We start from the raw sequence: 21,850 nt of genomic DNA on the forward strand, positions 1-21,850 counted from the left end.
AGAGAGAGAGAGAGAGAGAGAGAGAGAGAGAGAGAGAGAGAGAGAGGAGGGAGGAAAGCAAGAAAATGTAACATGTTAAAGGGCTGGAGAGATGGCTCAGCAGTCAAGAGCTCTTGCTGCTTTTCTAGGGCAGGGTTCGGTTCCTAGCACCCAGGTTAGGTTGCTCACAACTGTAACTCCAGATGCAGGGGATATGATGCCTCTGGTGTCACCTGGGCACCTGCACTCACAGACATACATGTACATACAGATAATTAAAGATAAAAGAAATCTTTAGAGCTTACATAATATATAGTTGTAGATGTCTATATTAAAAAGGGGGAAAGGCCTTAGGTCAATAATCTTGCACTGTAAGAAACCAGCAAAGGAGCAGAAACTAACCCCAAAGCAAGCAAAAGAGAGAAGTAATAAAGATTAGAACAGGAGAAAATGAAATAGTGAATAGAAAGGTCATGTATTGTATGACTCCATTTATATGCAGTTCCCAGAATATGCAAATCCACAGACAGAAAGTAGATCAGTCTTTTCAAGGGGCTGAGAAGAGAGATTGGAGTGACTGCTAATGCTTTTTTCTGGGGCGTTGAAAATGTCCTGAAATTCAACACTGGTGGTGGTTGCACAGCCCTGTAACTGTGCAGAAACCCACTGGGCTGTGAACCTTAAAAGGGTGACTTTTATGATTTGTGAATTGTATCTCCATGATGGTACTAACAACCAAACAAACATTTTTTTTTTTTTAACAGAAATAATTAGGTGAAAGAGATTGCATCAGGGTTCCTGCAGGTCTGGGGGAAGAGTGTCACTAAAGGAGGTATGGGGCCCCAGGTAGGCAAGAAAGTTTGGGTATTGTATAAAGAGCAATAGGAAGCCACTGGGGCGATTTCCAGCCGGCGGTTGCATGCTAGCTCTGGCCTTTTGCAAAGCTCACTGTGACAGAAGCTAGGACGACCAGCTGGGGTGGTAGCAGCTGTAACCAGCACAAGGGATCGCATTTCAAAATGTTTGGTGTTCAAGGTCACCCTGCTCTGTGGAGACAGACCTGACAGCCTGCCTGGCGCCTCTGCTCCCCCAGTGCTGGGCTGAACCCTGCTCCCAGGTCTTCTTTGCTCAGGGTTGCAGTTGAGCAGGGAAATGTACGTTCTATGAGGCAGGCTGCTGGGTACCTGTGGCTGACCTGGGCCTGTTGCAAATGGTAAGGAGTGAACAGAAAGAAGAATCCACTATCCAGGCATCGGAGCAGCTCCCCGAAGTAGAGGGTGTCTGCCCACCCAGACCTTGGAAGATTGAATGAGGCTCGTGTTCTAGAAGGAGGCCTGGTGTCCGCTTCCATCTCTGGCTCCCTGCTCTCTTAACCCTGCGGACCCGTTTCTCATAGATGACACATGGCTCGGTCTCAACCCATTCCCCTAGCCCCCTGCTTTTGCTGCTGGATATTTAACCTGGGGCTTCATGCCCACTCAGCTTGTGCTCTGCCACTGAATGTGCCCTAGCTCCCACCATCATCCCCCATTTTCTCAGGTTATTAAGGGGGGGCCCTTAGATGTGCTAACTTGGCCTGGGTATGGCCTGAGGGGACTGGGTGGTCACAGTGTAAACACAGAGCTTCTGGTGCCATGCTAGGTGGTGGCTAGGCCATCAGACAGGATGCCAGGTTACCTTATTTTAAAAGGTTTTTCCTCACCCCTATTTGATAAGCTCAACATTCCCGTCAGTCTCCCCCAGAGGCTAACTACACAGTCTCTGTCACGTCACTTGAGTTCATTTGCGGACACGGCCTTTCATCTCCCATCCTCTCCCCTTTCAGCCCTTAACTGGGCAGCTAAGAGTCTAGAACATCAACCGTCTTCCTTCCTATGCAAAATTGTTGGTTATCCCCGAAAAGAAAGGCCTGGCCTGTGTCCCCCTGAAAACTTGTTGAAAGGACCCTCAGTCTCCTTTTTTGCCTGCTGTTTGCAATGCAGAGCCCTGGTGATCTTGGGATAAATAGACTTATAACTGGGGACTGAAGGGGATGGGGACGGGCTCTGAAGTCTGTGGGAGGCCTTGTGAGGGGCACCTGCCCACACTGCCCTGCTGTTTCCTGCCCTGGCTCATACTCCTCTTTCAGCTGGCCCACGGGGACTGCATGCTGTGCCACCCTTTCTGTGGGGACACTGGGGTCAGGGGGCCCGCGTCTCAGGTCCTGAGCAGTGTGATTGATCTTGGCTGGGGTTTCCTCCCTTGCTGGGAGAAGCAAAGCGTGGAAGTCCTGCAGTCGGCGGCTGCTCTCAGACATCAGAGGGGGACGGGGGCAGTCTGAATGCAGATGGAGCTTGCAAGGGGCTCTTTTACCCGCAGCGTTTATGAAGAAGCCACACAGTTTGCTGTCTCATTATTCATGGCCCAGTGCTGTTGTCTTTCTAGAATGTTGTCTCCAATACTAATTGCCAGCCCTGTGCACGGAGCCGTGGTCCATGCACTCAGCCACTAACCTCTGCATTTAATTTGCTGTCGCTGAGCAGAGGGAGTGGGGCAGGCTGTGTTAGAGGCCTCTAATAGTTGGTAAAACCTCAGGGTGGCTGGGCAGGCAGGGGTGGGTGTATGGGTCATCTTCCCCTTCCCGTACAGTACAGCTAGCTGACAAGAGCTTCGGCACTAGCCTGGCTTCTGATTGCTGGTACTGTGCTCCTCCCAGGGCCCGACTGTACTCCAGCCCTTCAGGCAGAGGCTGTGCCCTGCTTGGTTGTGTTCTCTGATATCCATCTGTGTATTGATCCATCCACTCAGTACTCCATCATATTGCACATGGAAGTCGAGGGTCCTAGAGCATGTTTCCCTACATATCGTATGTAAGAAATGTACAGATATTTGTGATAAAAAGATGAAGTAGGGTGCTATGTACCAGGCCTGTGTATAGATAATAGTATGTGGCCGGGCGATGGTGGCGCACGCCTTTAATCCCATCACTCAGGAAGCAGAGGCAGGTGGATCTCCGTGAGTTTGAGACCAGCCTGGTCTACAGAGCTAGTTCCAGGACAGGCTCCAAAGCCACAGAGAAACCCTGTCTCGAAAAACAAAAAAACAAAACAAAACAAAAAAAAAAAGATAATAGCATGTGTACAGACACACATTTATATTATCTGTTTATATGAGCATGTGTAATTAAATAGAAGCCCATAAAAATAAGATCAGAAAAAAATATAGATTAACTAAAATGGCAAGCCCAGGGGGAGACAGAATATATATTCAGGCCATTGATTTCAATACATTCGCTATATTTGAATCAGAATTAGTGGTGTGGTTCGTATAGTGTGTAAGGAGGACACCAAGCATGTTAGATCTGAAGGAAATGTCTCACTTTGGTGATCACCTATTGGAGCCTCAGTGAGGAAGAAGATGTGGCAGACAACATTATAGAAAGCACTGCCATCCAGGTGCTCCCCTCCGGCACCGCGGTAGACATCAGTAATTGATCGCTTCCGCTCTGAGACTGGGGATGCCTCGCTGCTCTTCGGGGCCTAACACTCCAGGCAAACGCCGCTACTTACTTAGAATCTACATGCTATATGAAACCCACTTGCTCCGCCGGTATAAGGGATGGTTGCAGGATCAGGGGACTGCTGTGGGGGATTGAGTGGAGAGCCACCTTAAGCTGTGGGCTGCTCTTTGGGTATGGTGGGACAGAGCTGGGAAACGGGGCTTAGGAGTGACAGGGACCTTACCCCAGCAGAATGTGTTCTGACCCCCCTGCACCCACTGGCCTGAGGAGCGACCCCATCTATAGCGGGCTCTAGTCCTGCCATGCCAGCTGCTCCTCCACTGACCTAGATTACACCCCTGTAGAAGGACTTCGTACAGCTAGTTCACAGAGACAACACGTTTTGGTTTGAAACGTGTATGTAATATGCCTTCACTGAAGTTTCTTTTAACCTGTAATTGTGACTTTTCCTTATTTCCCTCCTTAAAAGTTTTTGTTTTCCGTTTCTCCCTTTGTCTTTCTTTTTCCCTCTCTCTCTTCCTCTGTCCCTTCCTTTCTTTCATGGCAAGGTCTCATGTAGCCCAGGCTGGTTTTGAACTCACTGTGTAGCAAAGCATGACCTTGAGCTCCTGGTCCTCATGCCTCTACCTCCCAGGTGTTGGGATTACCGGCGAGCATCACCGTGCTCAGTGCTCTTGAGCGTTTGTGTGTGTGTGCACGTTCATCTGTGTGTAGGAATGTGGGTGCAGGTGTGCCATGTGTGTGTGTGCACGTTCATCTGTGTGTAGGAATGTCGGTGCAGACGTGCCGTGTGTGTGTGTGCACGTTCATCTGTGTGTAGGAATGTGGGTGCAGGTGTGCCATGTGTGCATGTGTGCACTTCATCTGTGTGTAGGAATGTGGGTGCAGGTGTGCCATGTGTGTGTGTGTGCACGTTCATCTGTGTGTAGAAATGTGGGTGCAGGTGTGTCGTGTGTGTGTGTGCACGTTCATCTGTGTGTAGGAATGTGGGTGCAGGTGTGCCATGTGTGCATGTGTGCACGTTCATTTGTGTGTAGGAATGTGGGTGCAGGTGTGCCGTGTGTGTGTGTGTGTGTGTGTGTGCACGTTCATCTGTGTGTAGGAATGTGGGTGCAGGCGTGCCGTGGCATGCATGTGGATCCCCGAGGACAGCCTTGGGTATCAGTCTTCACTCACCTTTCTCTTTGGTTGAGATGGGTGTTTTGTCCACTTACTACCCCAGGCTAGAGTGCCTTGGTACACAAGGTTAGATGACCTGAGAGCTTCCTGGGTTTGATGTTGAGTACTGATTGTCAACCTGGCAGGATTTGGAAGCCCCGAGGAGACATGCCTTCAGGCAGGCTTGGAAGGGATTATTTAGGTTAAGTTAATTTCTGACCATGCTACTGAGAAATTATATAGATGATCTTAATTGAGGTAGAAAAACCCATCCAAATAGTGAACGGCACCATTCCCTGGGCTTGGGTCCTGGACTTCATCAAGAGAACAAAGCTAATGGCATTAGCTTGCCTCTTCCCACCTCTTGAGGATAGATGCAAAGTGACCGCAGCCTCAAGTTCTTGCCATCATTCCTCCGCCAGGATGGACTGTACCCTTGGACTGTGAACCAAACACACCTTTCCTGTTATAAGATGCTTCTTGTCAGTATTTTAGGCTCTGACTTTTTTAAAAAAATATTTATTTGTTTATTTATTATGTATACAATATTTTGTCTGTGTGTATGTCTGCAGGCCAGAAGAGGGCACCAGAACTCATTACAGATGGTTGTGAGCCACCATGTGGTTGCAGGGAATTGAACTCAGGACCTTTGGAAGAACAGGCAATGCTCTTAACCACTGAGCCATCTCTCCAGCCCCCCTTTTTTTTAAGTTTTTTTTTTATTTATTATGTATACAATACAGTGTTCTACCTCCATGTATGACTACATGCCAGAAGAGGGCACTAGATCTTATTACAGATGGTTGTGAGCCACCATGTGGTTGCTGGGAATTGAACTTAGGACCTCTGGAAGAGCAGTCAGCATCCTCAACCTCTGAGCCATCTCTCCAGCCTGACTTTTCTATTGCTGTGATAAGACACTGTGACCAAGGCAACTTACAGAAGAAAGAGTTTATTGGCTTTCAGTTTCAGAGGGTGAATCCATGACCATCATGGCAGGGAACATGGCGGCAGGCAGGCATGGTGCTGGAGCAGTAGCTGAGAGCTTACATTCTTATCTGCATGTAGGAGGCAGAGAGCTAAATTGGGAAATGGCATGGGTTTGTAAAACCTCATAGCCCCACTCCCCATGACATATCCCCTTCAATAAGGCCACACCCTCTAATCCTTCCCAAACAGTTCCACCAAGTGGGACCCCAGTCTTCAAATGTATGAGCCTTTGGGAGTTGTTCTCATTCAAATCGCCATAGGAATTTTGCTGCAACATTGAGATAAATAGCTAAGATACGGGGATGTAGGAGCTCCAGAATTATAGATGGTTTCACTGCTGTGTCTGGCCTTTATGTGGGTTCTGGGGATTCAAACTCCAGTCCTCAGGCTTACAGGACAAGTGATTTTTCACTCACTGAGCCATCTTCTCGGGCTTCTTCTGAGCGTTTTAAAATGCCTCAGTCACTAAGTTAGCAACTTCATTTGCTGTGTGTATTAATTATCAAATTGCTTATTTTCCTGTGTGAATCACTGTTTATCATCCTTGCCTCCCTCTCGCAAACTTTGCTCGTTCATGGATTAAACAATTTAGCATTTACTTCCCTGCTTAGAGAGCAAGGAAGCAGTGAGAGCCCTGGGCTGTGACTCCTGGCCTGACCGTTTCTTAAACAAGTGTGTTAAGCCAGGAACTCTCAGGACCCTGCTGAGGGTGCTCACGTTGACAAGATGCCTTCTTTCTCATGATCATTCTGGATGCACTCGTCTGGAAGGGCAGAGATGGTCAGAGGTGGATGACGCAGTCTCAGTGTATAGCCTGGGAGACGGGCCAGCGTCTGGGATGAGCTGGGGCAGGATCTCTCTGGGGGAATCACTGGACTGGAGACACAGATAGGTGTGATTTGAAGAGAGTAGATCACACACGGTGACAGACACACCATCCAGGGACCACAGAGAAAGCACAGGGAGCCAGGGTTCCCTGTGAGCCCCACAGCTACAGCAGAAGAGAAGTCAGCCAAGGAGAGAAACTGGAGACTGGAAAGAAGGCAGTCTGGCCCTGGCTCCTCTGGGCCAGAATGCTGCTAAGCCAGGCCTCAAAGGACAGTTAGCTGCAGGAGCAGACAGCTCCCCCAGGGCTGAATCTATTTAGCTTGTGCATGAGTTCTGCAGAGGTGATTTTCTCACCATTCATGACTGCAAGTCAGGGCCCCGTTGAAACTACCTGAAGCAAAGATGGGACCCCATGAGCTTGGCAACCTGGGAGCCATAAAAGTGGGTCAGACTTGGCTGCACTCAGCGACTGACAGTATCTTCAGGAATATTTGTTGACTCCCTAAGCATCATTTCCAGACTGGCTGTTTCTGAGAGACAGCAAGATGGCTACAGGACTTCCAACACTAGCACCACTGGCTCCGTTTCCCTTCCACACCACCACTCTACCCATTGCTCACTTCCCATGCCGTCTCTACCCAGCACTCACTTCCTGCTATTAAAGGTAGAAACCTCAGTACCAACAACTGCTACATCTTACTACCTGTGGGAACACACAAACATCTTTAATAGGGCTCCTGTCCTTTCTCTACACAGTATGTCAGCACATATTCCCCACCCTCTTTCAAATCACCTTCGAAACACTTTCGAACCTTTGTAACCATGTGGGCACTGTACACATCAAGATGCCATCTGTAGTGCTTGCTCCCCATGACAATATTACCACCGCTCACTGTCATGAGAGGTATATTTCTCAGTAACCCAGGGAAGACATACCTTGGCCTGGGTCACATGCCCAGCCTTAAGCCAGTCATTCTCCAGGAAGTGGAGGAGGACGGTGGATATTTTAGTAGGTCCCCAGTCGTGTCCACTTCCTCAGGAGGAAGAAGCAGGGGCCAGTTTATCTTTTCCCAGAAGGATCACATAACTACTTAAGCCTGAAGAAGGAAGCTGGACAGCAAGATGGATGTCCATCACATGAGGCCAGCAGAGGCCCAGGGCCTGTACTTTGCTAAGGGGTAGAATTATCTTCTGAGCCCAAAATGCACAGCTGTCTGGACCTTGGTGCTGTGGGGTTAAGGCTACCGTCTGCAGGTGTGGTGGTTCACACAGAGTGTGAACACTTGCACTCTTCACACCTTCCTGTAAGAAGCATCCTGGGCTTTCTGATGGAGGTTTCCCACATCCCTGTACGGGAACTCCTAGCGTTCCTATCTAGTTCCCTCATGTGCAGTAAGCTGCTGTGTGCGGGGGAGGGGGGACAGCTTTTCCCTGGCATGCCTGAGTCCCAGGATGCTCCGGTGCCTCTCCTTGCCAGGGTTAGTCTCTCTGGGATGCTCATCTCGGCTCAGGTCTTGACCAGAAGTTGGTGTCACTTGCAGTTTGTGACCAGGTCCACCTGGTGGCTGGTCCTGCAGGGACTAGACAGAGCAGCCAGGCTGGGCCCTGACACGGAAGGTGCCCTGTATGACTTCTGAGCTCAGTACATACGCACGGCTGCTTCTGAGAACAGCTGCTGTGTGGCAGTGGCACCCCACAAGCCCTGGGAACTTCTGCCACTTCCCCCCTTTTCAGTGCTTCACCTAGGATTTTATTTTCCTTTTTCATTTTAGTATTAGTTGCTTCCCTCTTGCTGCTATAGCAAATGTCCAAGGAAAACAACTTAAAGGGGGAATTGTTTATCCGAGCTCACGGTTTCAGAGGGCTCAGTGTGCCATCCTTCCGTCCCATGGATGGAACATCATGGCAGTGGACGTATGTGGCAGAAGCAGGGGCAGAGATGAGAAGGCAATGCGTCAGAGCAAGATGTAACCCCCAGGACACAACCTGTGTGACCTGCTTCCTCTAGTGAGGCCCCACCTCCCACTATAATGTCATCATATTTTGAATCTGTAGATGGATTAATCCATCAATAAATCAGAGCTCCCATGCTCCAAACTGTCTGGGAAAACCATCGCAGACACACCCTGAGGTGTGCCTTCCTAATCCAGTTTCTTAATCCACAGCTTGCGGTTTGCCAACCAAGACTGCTCTTTTCTATTTCTCTGAGCTGGGGATGGAACTTTGCTTTGCTTACTAGGGCTAGGCTCTGCTTGCTGGGCGGCACCCCAGCCCACTGGCATGCATTGTAAACCGCAGACTCTTTTCTTCAAATGGAGTCTTACCTGGAAGGCTGAGTTGTACTGGCCGGCTTGTTCGGTTTTTACTTTGTTTTGTTTTTACTATACAGAGATCTGTCTGCTTCTGCCTCCCAAGTGCTGGAATTAAGGCATGTGCCACCACACATGGCTCTCTGGTTGGGTCGGAAAGTTGCCCACTCCCCTCCCACCTACCACAGCATCCCTGAATTATATCAGTGTCCTCCGGCCCCTCGGAACCCCATCTGAGAAGCCTTGGGTGATTGATTATATCCACTGGACGCTCTTCTTAACATTTGTTTTTATCTCCATGGGGATAAGGTCGCTGTGCTTTGACCGTCAAAACATTTTCTTCCTTTTCTAGATTGTTTGTGCTCTGAAAAGGTCAGTAGTGAGCTCTTTGTCATCCCCGTCCTCGAGTGCAGACATCGGCCTGGACCACGCTCTGGCTGCAACAGGCCTTTCCCATTGCCATTTTGCTCAGGTGACTGCCTTTGGGAGGCTGTTCTGCTACAGTAGCACTGGTCAAATTATCAGGGCTACAGTTTACTGTCTTCCCAAGAAACCACAGTCAGAGGCCCCACCCCTGGCATTGGATCATCTGGGAGACTCTGTGATGCTTGGGTTCGCACCATGACTTTTGAGAAATGTCTACAATCTATGCCCTTTCTAACAGCAACAGACAGACAAGCCCTCCAGCGCTGGCATGGTGGCACGGGCTTATAATTCCAGTTACTTGCAAGGTTGAAGCAATAGGACCCTGAGTTCAAGGCCAGCCTGGGATATACAGCAAGACCCTATTTCAAAAAATGACAATTTTTTATGTATCCAGACTGAAAACACATTCCCCGGAGGATGTAAACCTCCCCCCACCCCGTACCCCCATCCCCGGGGCCCTGCCTTGGAGGGGAATCGCCTGCATCTGTCCGGCTGCTACTGTCTCTGTGGCACTTGGTCTCTGGTACGGTTGTGGGATGGCCTGGCCCAGATTCCCTGCACGAGGGAGAGAATCCAGGCCTGAGTTTGGCTCCAGCTGGGCCTTCCACCAGAGCTGTTACTTATTGAGTTAAGTCAGAGTGGTTCAAATGTTGATGTGCAGCACCTGGGTCGCCCTTGACAACCAGCACGGAAGGGAGGCCCTCCTTCTGCCAGGGCTCTGCGTAACCCTGTCTCGGCTGGGCCCATTGCTTCCTGGTAGGTGCTGCTGACTCTTGGGGCTCTAAGGACCCAGGAAACTCTCTCTTTGTATGTCTTTCCTGGCTGGTGCCTGCAGGGGCTTTTCCAGACTTTGCTGTGGGGAAGGGGTGCAGCACGCTGGGCAAGTGTTCCTTCCGGTAATGGTTCACAGAGACTTGCCTGGCGGTGGAAAGGTAATGGACTGGAGGCCGGCCAGGAGCCTCCGCCTTGGACGCTGCCTTCTGCTTGTACCATGCTTCGTTCTACTGCCCACTAAGGACAGGACTGGGGCGAGGTCCCGTGTGATGGCTTCTGAGTTTGGGTGGAAAGCTGGACAACAGGTGGACCAAGGGCCGGGCAGAGAATGGGACTGTGCAGCTGGCAAGTCACACTCCTCTGTTGCTTGCATGCTTGTGACAAGCCCGGCTCTGTACAGTAGCACTGGTCAAATTGTCAGGGCTACAGTTTACTGTCTTCCCAAGAAACCACAGCCAGAGGCCCCACCCCTGGCATTGGAGAATCTAGGAGACTCTGTGATGCTTGGGTTCCCACCATGACTTTTGAGAAATGTCTACAATCTATGCCCTTTCTAACAGCAGCAGGAGAGAGAGGGAGTAGGGTGTCTGTCTGTGCCTGGTCTTCACTTGTGAGGTCAGCTAGGATAATACTGGAAAAAAGTCTCCAGATAACCACGAGGCAGGGCCAAACTCCAGGAGTCCCAGAGACAAGAATAAATACCCAGAGAAAAGCTGTATTTCTTAGAATACGTCCAGGTTTGAAATGCTAGAGAGATGGGCTTTTAAAGCATTCTGCTGATTGATTTGCTACCGTGGGTGTTTTGTTTTGCTGTACTGAGATTTGAACCCAGGACCTTGTATTTTAATGGATATTAGAAAAAAACCCATAGCCTTTCTTTATGCAGGTAATGTGGTTTTCTACTTATGATAAAGATGGAAAGTTTCCTTTTCAAATGAATTTGAGCAAAAGCATGAACTGATACAGGAAAATATGAAGTGGAGAATGGTCTCGGAGCCCTCCTAGGCTTGGGAGCAGCCTTCTAGAATGCAGTGAGAAAGAAAGAGTTCATGGGACAGTGAAGTGGGCCCTGGAGGGGCAAGATTAGTGATGTGGGCCTGGAAGGAGAGAGACTGGATTCCTAGGTCCAGAGATGTGGCCGCAGATCTCAGTGTAGTTCATTTGCGTTGTAATGAAGAAGACCGTAGCGGCTGGAGGGCCTGGAGGACCAGGTTCAGGGTGTAGACTTTTAATTCAGGAGGCATTGGGAGCCATCGAAGGAGTCTGAGGAGAAGAGTGGTTCATGATTGTCCTTGAAGAGTCTCTTCTGTGATAGGTACTAAGACTTGGAGTCAGGATGACCAGGCTGAGGCTTAAGTAAAAGTATTATTATGCGGTCACACTAGGCCACAGCCCCACAACTCATCACCTGCTGACTGGTTTACAGCCAGCTGTATCGGAAAGAGTCAGGTCTGAGGCAGATGAAACCAGCCTTGGTCCATTACAGAGAATGCTGAACTGTGCGTGGTGATAGATCAGAAGCTGAGGACGGACACCTGGGGCGGGGGGGGGGGGGGGGGGGGGGGGGGGGGGGGGGGGGGGGGGGGGGGGGGGGGGGGGGGGGGGGGGGGGGGGGGGGGGGGAGTGCTGTCTGGGTGTCCTGTTCTGGATGTCCTGGGAGGGTAATAGGGAAAAGAACCCAGCGATGGCCCCAGTGCCTCCTGGCCTAGCACAGAATGTTCTGGAATGCTGTAAGGGAAGTAGGTGGGGTGAGCTGAAGGAAGCTTTTCTGTGGCCAGACCAGGAAGTGTGCAGTTTCCTGCCTGGGTTTGGTTCAGCTGGCCCTGGGTGACAGCCCAGGGTCAGGGATTCGTTCATCAGCAGGACCTGTGTGCACCCGGGTCACCTTAATTTGTTTATGAAGGTCCCGTTTCCTCCTTCCTGCATGAGAAGTCGATCAGTTCAAACACCAACTTTGTTTCAAACCCCTTTTCCTTTGAGGGCCTTCTCAGTGCCAGGTGGCTAGGGGAGGCCTGACTAGTCCAGGTGGTACGGTAGGTGGGGTGTCCCTAGCAGCCAGATCCCAGGCAAATCTACTTGGGAACACAAATCATTCCGTCCCTCTGTGAATGTGGGGCGGCCCCTGCAGGGTGTGGGGCTGGAGAGCGCCAGTGCTCTCAGTCCTGGGCAGCAACATTTCGGAGCATTGATTCTGCCCGTGCTGTGGGTACAAGGCCAGGGCTGTGTCAGCATGAGCCTGCGGTCCGCACAGGCCTGACCGCTCCTGTCTGGAAGATGTTTCGGGGTGTGGATGCCTCAGGGTGGGAAAAAGCATTATTTTATATTTATTTATTCATTTATTTGTGTTCTTTTAATTTTTAAAATAATGTCATCATCTAAGGGGACCTTCCTAATGCTGTGACCCTTTAATACAGTTCCTCATGTTGTGGTGACCCCCGCCAACCAACCATAACATTATTTCATTGCTACTTTATAATTATAATTTTGCTACTGTTATGAATTCTAATGTAAATATCTGACATGCGACTCCCAAACGACCCACAGGTTGAGAACTGCCAGTGTAAACATTCGCTCTTTGGGAAGGTGTATGATCACTTAGCTGCCGGCCTTGGCCTGGATATTGGGTGACCATGCACAGTAGCTGCCTAAGCAGCCCTACTTCTGGGGAAGCTTGAGAATCAGGGTACCATTGCTGTTTTCATAGCCATCTGGAGCCCCTGCTCTGTCCAGAGTTGGTGCTAGGAACCGTGTGAACTCGGGTGGGTACAATCACGCCCCTGTCCAACAAGTCTCCTTCCTGCCCGCCAGTCTGGTTCTGTGTTCCTTTCTGGCCCAGCCATCAGGAGGCCACCAGCAGGTTTCCTCCTTGGCGCCTCTGGGAGGACAGTCCCAGGCAAGCCGGCCCACTGCTGGATGCCTGCCAGACTCCTCCACTCCAAGGAAGCCCTCCCCCTCCTCCTGGGACTGCCACAGAATTAGCTGTCACTGTGCCGTCCCCTGAACCCCTGCCTTAGTTCACACAATCCCAGCATTAGTCACACTATTGACTGGTTCGTTCCAGATGCGTCCCACGCTCCTTGTGACACAATAGAGGTGACCCTTCTCCCTGGTCACGCTCCTTGTGACACAATAGAGGTGTCCCTAGGGAGGGCACGTGGGCCTCAGAGAAATAAAGACACAAAGCATGGCCAGCCTAGAGTAATGAGGGCCTATTGGCCATCACCGTACGAGCTCTCAGAGTGGGGTGACAGTGTGGAGGGGTGTGTTGGTGACAGCTGGGACACTCATGTTGGGAAGATTGCAGTTTTTGTCTGTGGTGCAGAAAAAAAAATGGTTTTGATCAGAAAAGTTTAAAGTTTATTTTCTTTTCTGAGAAAAGCCCTCGGGTAGCCCAAGCTGGCCCTGAATTTGTGACCTTCCTGTCTCTGCCTCTGGACGGCTGGGACTACAGTCATATGCTACCATGCCTGAATGAGTGATTTGTACAAGGACATGTACTATATTGTTAAAAAGCAATTACTTAGAAAAACACTTTTAGAAAGGAAGTGAAATAAGATTAAATTTAAGATGGTGATGATCTTATTTTTTTAAAAGACCTTGCCACCCAGCCTCTCTTCTTAAATATGTTCTGGGGAGGGGCTCACAAGGAGTTGCAAACGTGTTATAGCCTTAAGGCTTCACAAGGTAGCATTTTTGTCAGTTCCGAGGCTCCTATCTGCTGGAAGACATAAGGTGTGGGTGAACCTTGTAAATTAAAAGTTAAACTTAAGTGGGTCATCACTTGGCACACACTAGCATGGGTCTGCCCAGAAAATCACGACATTCATTTCCTAATGTTGTGTGTGCTATTTACTATGTGACAGACTTCCTAGGAAAAAGCTTGTGCTAAACGCAAGACAGGAGCCAGGAGATTCTGATCCAGGAGTGTAGGTTCTCATCCGGGCGCCCATAGGTTCTGATCACAGGTGCCCACAGCGTCTGCTCCAGAAGTGAGCCCTCTGTCCTCAGGGAAGTACTGTGAGTGTTCTTGGGAAGAGGAGTCTGTGACTCCTAAACACTGAGGGAGGGCTCCTCCCCCGAGAGGAACCTACCCTAGAGAAAGGACCACATGTAACATGGAGAAAAAAACGGCTTGCTACTTCTCTAGGACGCTGTAAGATGAAGACTAAAGAACAAAAGGCTAAAAACTTGGGGAAATGATATTCCTTGGACTGTAAGAGGTTCACTGCAGGTGGCCTCCCGAATACGATGGGGGTGGTGATTGGCATGTGTGAGGGTTGAGGATGGCAGGAAGGAGAGCATAGCAGAGACAGCTGCTGGGCATGGATGAGGCACCAGGTCCTTAATCTTTGGGGGCGCAGATGAAACACCTGGGAATGTTTGACATGACATGACGTTCAGATGAAATCCTTGTTTATGTTTGCTGCTTAGAATTGAACTCCTGGTCTTGAACATGCTAGGAAAATATTCTACCCTTGCCACATTTTTGGAGGAAGGAAAGAGGGCTTTCTTTTGTCTGCAGTGCTGGTGCTTGAACCCAGGGTGTTTACATGGCAGGCAAGCCCTCTATCACTAAGCTATATCTGTACCCCCATTTAACTTTTATTTTGAGGCTGGATATCTTGAAGCTGCCCATGCTGGCATGAACTTACTCAGGCTGCCTCTGTCTAACATGAACTAACTTTCTTTTTATTTATTTATTTATTTATTTATTTATTTATTTATTTATTTATTTATTTTATTTTTAGACAGGGTTTCTCTGTGGCTTTGGAGCCTGTCCTCTTCTGGCCTTCATGGGCACAGAGCTACATGCAGGCAAAACACCTTATACACATCAAAGAAATTAAATCTTAAACCAGGCGATGGTGGCACACACCTTTAATCCCAGCACAGAAGCAGGTGGATCTCTGTGAGTTCAACGCCAGTCTGGCCTACAGACCTAGTTCCAGGACAGCCAGGACGATTTCATAGAGAAACCCTGTCTCAAAGAAGAATCAGAAAGAATTATGGCTTGATAAGCTCCTATGCTATTAATGGGACAGAGGCCGGGCTCTGGATGGCGTTCCTGGGGAGGAGAGAGTCTTATGAATGCACTGCAATCCTGACTCCGCCTCCCCTTTGGAGGGTCCGGCCAGTGTGAGCGGCTTTAGATGTAAAGCNAATTTATTTTTGAGGCAGGGTCTCACTATGTAGCCCTGGTTGTCCTAGAACTCATTATGTAGACCAGGCTGGCCTCGAACTCACAGAGATCCACCCACCTTTGCTTCACAAGTGCCCAGAACACAAGTATGCACCACCACACCCAACATGAACTCTTTAAAAAAAAAAAAAAAAGTCTTATTTGCATTTATCTTATGCTGAATCTCTTCCCATGTCCTAGGCTTCTCTTTCATCGGCTGCTTCTGGGATAGCTTTTGTTCTGTGTTGGCTCCTCTTCTGGTCTGGGACAGTGGGTCTTTTCAGTGAGGCGCTCTCTATGTGACAGGGCGTTCATGAATGCTAATCCCACCTGGAGCTCTCTCTCTGACTAAAGAGGCACCTCTTGGGGCTCTATTCACCTGGAGATGCTGAGCCAGAGAATCTGCATCCAGACCTGACACTAAGCTGCTGCAGACATTCAGTACTATTTGGGGGGCCACTGACCCTGTGTCCAGTTGGGGCACACACCCCATGGCTCCACTGGAATGGTCCGCAGTGCTTCTGTGGAGCGACATCCTTTGCTATGGTGGCCTTTAGATATGCATGTTTTGTGTTCTGGATGGCCCAGACAACTCCCAGGACTCTGTGTGTGTGTGTGTGTGTGTGTGTGTGTGTGTGTGTGTGTGGTTTTTTGAGACAGGGTTTCTCTGTTTAACCTCTCTGACTGTCCTGGAACTCACTTTGTAGACCAGGCTGGCGTCAAAGTCACAGTAATCTGCTGCCTCTGGCCCCTAAATGCTGGGATTAAAGGCGTGTGCTGTCAGCCCGACCTCACAGGTGTTCTTAAGTGAGCAGGAAAACCTGATGCTCTTGATGGCATGAATCTGTAGGGTTTTCAGAAGGAAAGTAGGTGTCCTGGTTAGTTTTTTTGCCCAATAGAGACATACACGAAAATCCTCTGAGAAGAGGGACCTCCGTTGAGTAAATTCCCGGCGCAAGGCTGTGGGGTATTTTCTTGATTGACAGATGTGGGGGGTCCAGGCCCCCGTGGATGGAGCCACTCCTGCGCAGGTGGTCCTGGTGCTATAAGAAAGCAGGCCGAGAAAGCCGCGTGGAAAGCCAGGTGGCAGTGTTTCTTCATGCCCTCTGTGTCAGTTCTTGCCTTGAGTTCCAGCCTCAGCTTCCCTCAATAGACTATGGCCTAGGATATGGAAGCCAAACAAGTCCTTTTATTTCTACATTGTAGTGTGTGTTTGCCTTTGGGGGGTCATGGTCTTTATCACGGTGACAGACACTGATCTAAGGCAGTGGGCCACGTCAGGCTACTTATAGAAAGAGCCTGGCAGTTAAACATGTGATTTGTATTATTTCAAGGTGATGAGGGGAATTAAAGCTGGGGTTATAGACAGCGAGAGTGATACTTACTAGGAGTAATAGCTGTTTAGAGTTGTGTGTGTTGTTTGTGCAGTCATGTGTGTGTTCATGTAAATGTGTGTCATAAATGTGGTGAGACAGAACAGAGTTTGGTTGTCTACTCCCTCTCCCCTCCCCCATCCTCCCCCCCCTTTTTTCCTCTCCTCCTCCTACCCCCAACCTGGCCTTAAACTTACTTTATATAATTGAGGATGACCTTAAACTTCTGATTTGCATGTCTCCACCTCCCAAGTTCTGGTGAGAATTACAGGAATGCACTAAAGGGCTGGGTTTATACAGTGCTGGCCATCCAACCCAGGGCAAGCGCTCTACCAACCCCCCTACACCCTCGGCCACTGCTTTGTGTGTGCACGTGTGTGTTCTAGGATTGAACCCCAGGCCCTGTACATACCAAACAAGTGTTCTGCCACTGAGGCACGTAATTGTATTTTGAAAAGTTATGAAAGCATCCCTTCAACGATGCACAGCTGACTGCTACAGAAAGCTAAATTGTTACTTAGGTCAATGCTCCGCATTTGGGAGGAAGGCTTTCTACAGTGGATGGTCGCTTGCTCCTGAGCTAGACGGCGGTTGCTTTGTTGTCTGGTTAGTGAAATGAGATGAGATCCGTACAGGCTGTCATGTCCTGAGTTGTCCCTCGGTGCCTTACCTTCAGAGTGGCCTGATGGGATGGAGAAACCTGATTTCCTGTCCCTTCACTCAGGAGATGTGTTCCCGGGGAGGCCTCAGCCAGGCACAGCAGTGTGACCAGCTCCTCCTACCTCTTATGTCTCCCTGGAAGGCCTGGACATGTTTTATTTACAAAAGGCTATTTTGGTTGTTTTCCAATTATGAGTAAAGCTTCTATATATATCAGTGTGATGTGGGTGTAACTTTTCTATTTGTGTGTGTGTGTAAACACGACACAGTACAGTAAGACTGTAATCATCTGGTATTCTTTCCAGTGTACCATTTTAACAGTTTTAGTCTCCAGTGGAGGACAGTCATATACCCTTTATTATAGTATACTGTTACAAATTATTTATGTAGTTAGTTAGTTTTTCAAGGCAGGGTTTATTTGTGTAACATCCCTGGCTGTCCTGGAACTCACTCAGTAGATGAGGCTGGCCTCAAACTCAGAGTTCCACCTGCCTCTGCCTCCTGAGTGCTGGGATTAAAGATGTGCACCACCACCACTACCACCATCTTATTTTAAAAATATTTTAAGATTTATTTTTATTTATATGTATGTCACATGTGCAGATGCCTATGAAATGTCACATCTCCTGGAGAGGGAGGTACAGGCAGTTTTGAGCTCTCTGATGTAAGTGCTGGGAACTGAATTTGGATCTCCTGGAATCCTCTGGAAGAACAGCAAACATTTCTAACCACTGACCTATCTCAGAATCTGAGCTCCAATCTCATGCTCGCATAGATATCAGTATCTGCTGATCCACTCCCGGTTTATTCTGTTCATTAGTAGTAGAGTCACACTCCCTCCACCACTGCTTCATTATCATGTGGTCAGCCTCCCAGGTGCTGGGATTATAGAAACGTGCTACCACACCTTGCTTGTTGCTAATCTCTTACTAGACTTGATTTCTAAATTAAACTATCACAGCTTGGTCTGTATAGGATTGAAAACACCCTCTGAGCCACCTGGGTGAGTTCTGGGGACTGAACCCGCAGTGCCTACCAGTACTGCACCCTCTGAGCCACCTCTGTGCTTCTCCTCATACATTTTCTTCAGTGTTCAGATCTTTTCACTGTTTTTATTTTATTGGGGTGCTGACACCCCAAGGACGCTTCTGCCACTGAATGATACCGCTAGCCCCTGCTCAGAGTTTATGCCCACTTTCAGCTGGTCATGTGTTCTCACCTTTGGAAAAAAGTATTCTGCGTTTAATATTTTAATCATTGCTTCTAACTTTTTCAACAGTATAGAGCAGTGGTCCTCAGCCTTCCTAATGCTGCGACCCTTTAACACACAGTTCCTCATGCTGTGGTGACCCCCAACCATAAAATTATTTTCCTTGCTACTCCATAACTGTAATTTTGCCACCGTTATGAATCCAAATGTAAATAATATGCAGTGTATCTGCTATGGGACCCAGTGAGAGGGTCATACAGCTCTCAAAGGGGCTGCAACCCACAGGTTGAGAACCCCTGCTCTAGATGTTCCAACTCCTGCTCCTTTAGAGATGGCCTAGCATTTTTTGTTTTGTTTTTTTGATCTGCCCTGTTCTTGTTTTGAGATAGACTCTCACCATATAGCCTAAGCTGGCCTAGAACTTTCAGTCCTGTCACCTTGGCCTCTTGAGTGCTTGTTGGTTGGATTTTACCCGTATCACCATGCCCACCTGTTTTTTTTTTTTTTAATTATATTTATGTATATATGTGGGGGTGGGTAGTGTACTCGAGAGTGCAGGAGTCAGGGAGGACAGAGGAATCTGATCCCCTGGATCAGGCAGTTGTGAGCCGCATGGGTCTAGGGACTGGACTCGGGTCCTCTGTGAGAGCAGTACACCTCAACTGAGCCATCCTCTTTCTAGCCTCACAGCACATCACCTGTCCCTTTTAGGAAGGTCATGTTACTAGTCCCTAAAGGGGACTACTTCCCAATATATGGAAATGGCCCTTGCTGGGAAGTTCCCAAGAGTGGAAAAGGGGAAGCCTAGAAACTGCCTTCTTGGAGCCTGGGCCATGCTCTGGAGCGCCTTGTGCGGTGGTCAGGGAAACAGCAGGGCTGGAGCGCCTAGTGTGGTGGTCAGGGGAACATCAGGGCTGGTCTCCTCACATCCGCAGTTTGCAAATGTCTTCTTCCATCCTGCCAGTTCTCTTGTCGCGTTCTTCACATCGTTGCGTAGGATTTTTGTTCTGATGAAGTTCAGTTGTCTCTGCTGTTGCTTACACTGCCACTAAGTCACCAAGTGAGGCAGTGAGTATGGGGCAGAGGGAGGCACAGACTGGGACACGGGGCACGACACCAGCTGTTCCTGAGATGCGCATTGGCAGGACAGGTGTTCCATGGTCCAGGGAAAGACTGTGAACTCTCAGGTGAAGACACTGGACTTGATCCTAAACAGCTGTCTGAGCAACGTGGGGCCCTCCGAAGGCTGCCTGGGGAGGACAATAGGCTGACCGAGGCCTGGAGAAGCAGTATCCTTCTCAGAGACTTATTTCTGGGCCCACGAGCGACCACAGCAGCAGACAAGCTAGCAGAGGTCCCCGCTGCCTGTCTGGCACCTCTCATCCCAGCCACTGCTCACTGTTTGCAAGCCAAGACACAGCCTACCTCCTCAGCAGCACCCTCCAGTCTGCTCTGGCCTTTGGCCACCTCCCGCCCCACTCAGGTACTGAGAGCCCCTGGCAGAGTGTTTGGTAGGTGCTTGACAGCTCCCCCACCCTTCCTCTGGTTTATTACCTTTGTGAGGCACCATCTGCCAGCAGCCAGGTCTTCCTGGAGGCAGGGAAAATGGGGCAGAAACCCAGGGCTCAGCCCAACTCAGATCAAAGTAGGCCACTTGTGGTAGCTATGGACACCAAGTGGTGACCGCAGCTCTCTGGGGTTGGTTCCTTTGTCTCTGTAAGAGAATAGTGGTCCTCTCATCCCCATGGATTGCTCTGAGTGCCAGCTATCAGGCTGTGGCAAATCCCCAGCGGACAGGCTGCATCTGTAAAGCTGGCTGCTTTGTCTTCCTCTTTGGTAACGCAGGGTCGCGGTGAATATGTGTACATGTGGTTTTCATGTGGGAGCATCTTACGAACCCTAAAGATGCCTGGCTAGGTGCCACCGGTTTTGTCTGGACGCTCCTTCTACTCATCTTCTCTGTGTACCAGGTCCTATTCTGGGGTAGCCCCCACTGCTGCGTGGAGCCTAGGCAGTTGACACCGGGGATGTCAGGGTGGGGATCTTTGTTTACTTGGGGTCCTAGGTAGCCTGCAGAGAAGCTGACAGCTGGCTCCTCGGCAGTATGGCACTTAACCTTGGAGCTGGAACAGAGAAACGTCTGTTTGTGTTTCCAGGAACAAGAGGGGACAGCTGGCCCACAGATAGCAGGCTAGGTCAGCTGAGGGTTGCCTTGGCGTCTGGCTTTAAGCAAACAGCCAGGGCCAGGAGCTTGGGCGGAAGAAGGATGGAGAAGTGCCTGGAGGGGCTGAGAACACCCTGAAAGGTACTTTCTGTCTGGAGGAGGCAGGGTGAAGGAGGCTACTCCAGGGACCCGCAGGACCACCCACCAGGCAGCTGAGAGTCAGGCCTCTACCTGGCAGGTAAGGAGAGGGGAGCTTCCTTTCAGGGGTTCTGTCTCCTGGTGAATTTTGTCCAGCTCCTTCAATAAGCAGTACCCGAGCGGGAACTAAAACCATATTTCTTTTGCAGAAATTATGTTTGCCTGGGCTTTCAAGGTCCCATAAGTTACATAACGGAAGCGGGTTGATTTTTGGATGGAGAGTTCCAGGTGTGATGATGGCTCACGCCTACAGTCCCGCACTCGGGAAACACAGGCAGGATTGTAGAGAGTTCCAGACCAACTTGGATTATAAAGTGAGTTCCAGTGTAATATAGATTACAGGGTAAAACTGAAGACAGAGAGAGACAGAGACATAGAGACAGAGAAGGACAAACAGAGAGGGAGAGACGGGGAGGAGACACACAGAGGCACAGAACAACACGCGCACATGCACGCACACCCACAGGAGATCCCCATACACAGAGATCCACAGAGACCCAGATAGAGCCAAACACACACACACACAAGGACACACAAACATTACAGAGACACCCAGATACACACATACAGAGAACCAGGCACACACACATGCACGCAGAGACAGAGGCACATACACACAGACACACACAGAAATGCTACAGAGACACCCAGACACACACTCAGACTCTGGCACAAATATACAGAGACCCCACACACTTACACAGACCCACAAAGACTCAGGCACACACAGAGAAGGACACACACACACATATACAGAAAGATACCCACAGAGGCACACACCCACACAGAGACACACAGACACCTACACAGAGACTTACAGACAAGCAGACACCACAGACACACAATGACCAGAGACAGACACCCACAGAGACACACATAGACACACACACAGACCCCACAGAGACACAGACTTAGAGACAGAGACACACAGACACAGAGACACAGGAACATATGGACACAGGGACAGACACATAAACACAGACATACACAGAGACAGAAACACACACAGACACACACACACAGACATGCACACACTGAGACATACAGAGACACACGTAGACACAGATGTACACACAGACAGACACATATAGACACATACAGAC

The 21,850-nt window shown here is 49.5% G+C and overlaps 1 protein-coding gene across 7 annotated transcripts in view; it reads left to right on the plus strand.

The window, feature by feature from the left end:
• The window catches only part of Rph3al (rabphilin 3A like (without C2 domains)), a 140,192-nt gene that overhangs the window by 24,242 nt on the left and 94,100 nt on the right, over positions 1-21,850 (plus strand). The window contains exon 1 of one of the 7 annotated variants that reach the window (XM_050128854.1): positions 9,831-9,945. The exons of 4 other annotated variants lie outside the window; for them this stretch is intronic. The gene's annotated coding sequence lies outside the window, so the exon portion shown is untranslated. Of the gene's footprint in view, positions 1-9,830; positions 9,946-9,998; positions 10,122-20,652; positions 20,788-21,850 lie in introns of those variants that run through there. 2 more of the 7 variants (XM_050128856.1, XM_050128855.1) reach the window with 2 other exon arrangements.

The sequence above is a fragment of the Alexandromys fortis genome, unplaced genomic scaffold (genome assembly GCF_014885135.2).
Source record: "Alexandromys fortis isolate MF-2015 unplaced genomic scaffold, M_Fortis_MF-2015_v1.1 scaffold_80, whole genome shotgun sequence".
Lineage (NCBI taxonomy): Eukaryota > Metazoa > Chordata > Mammalia > Rodentia > Cricetidae > Alexandromys > Alexandromys fortis.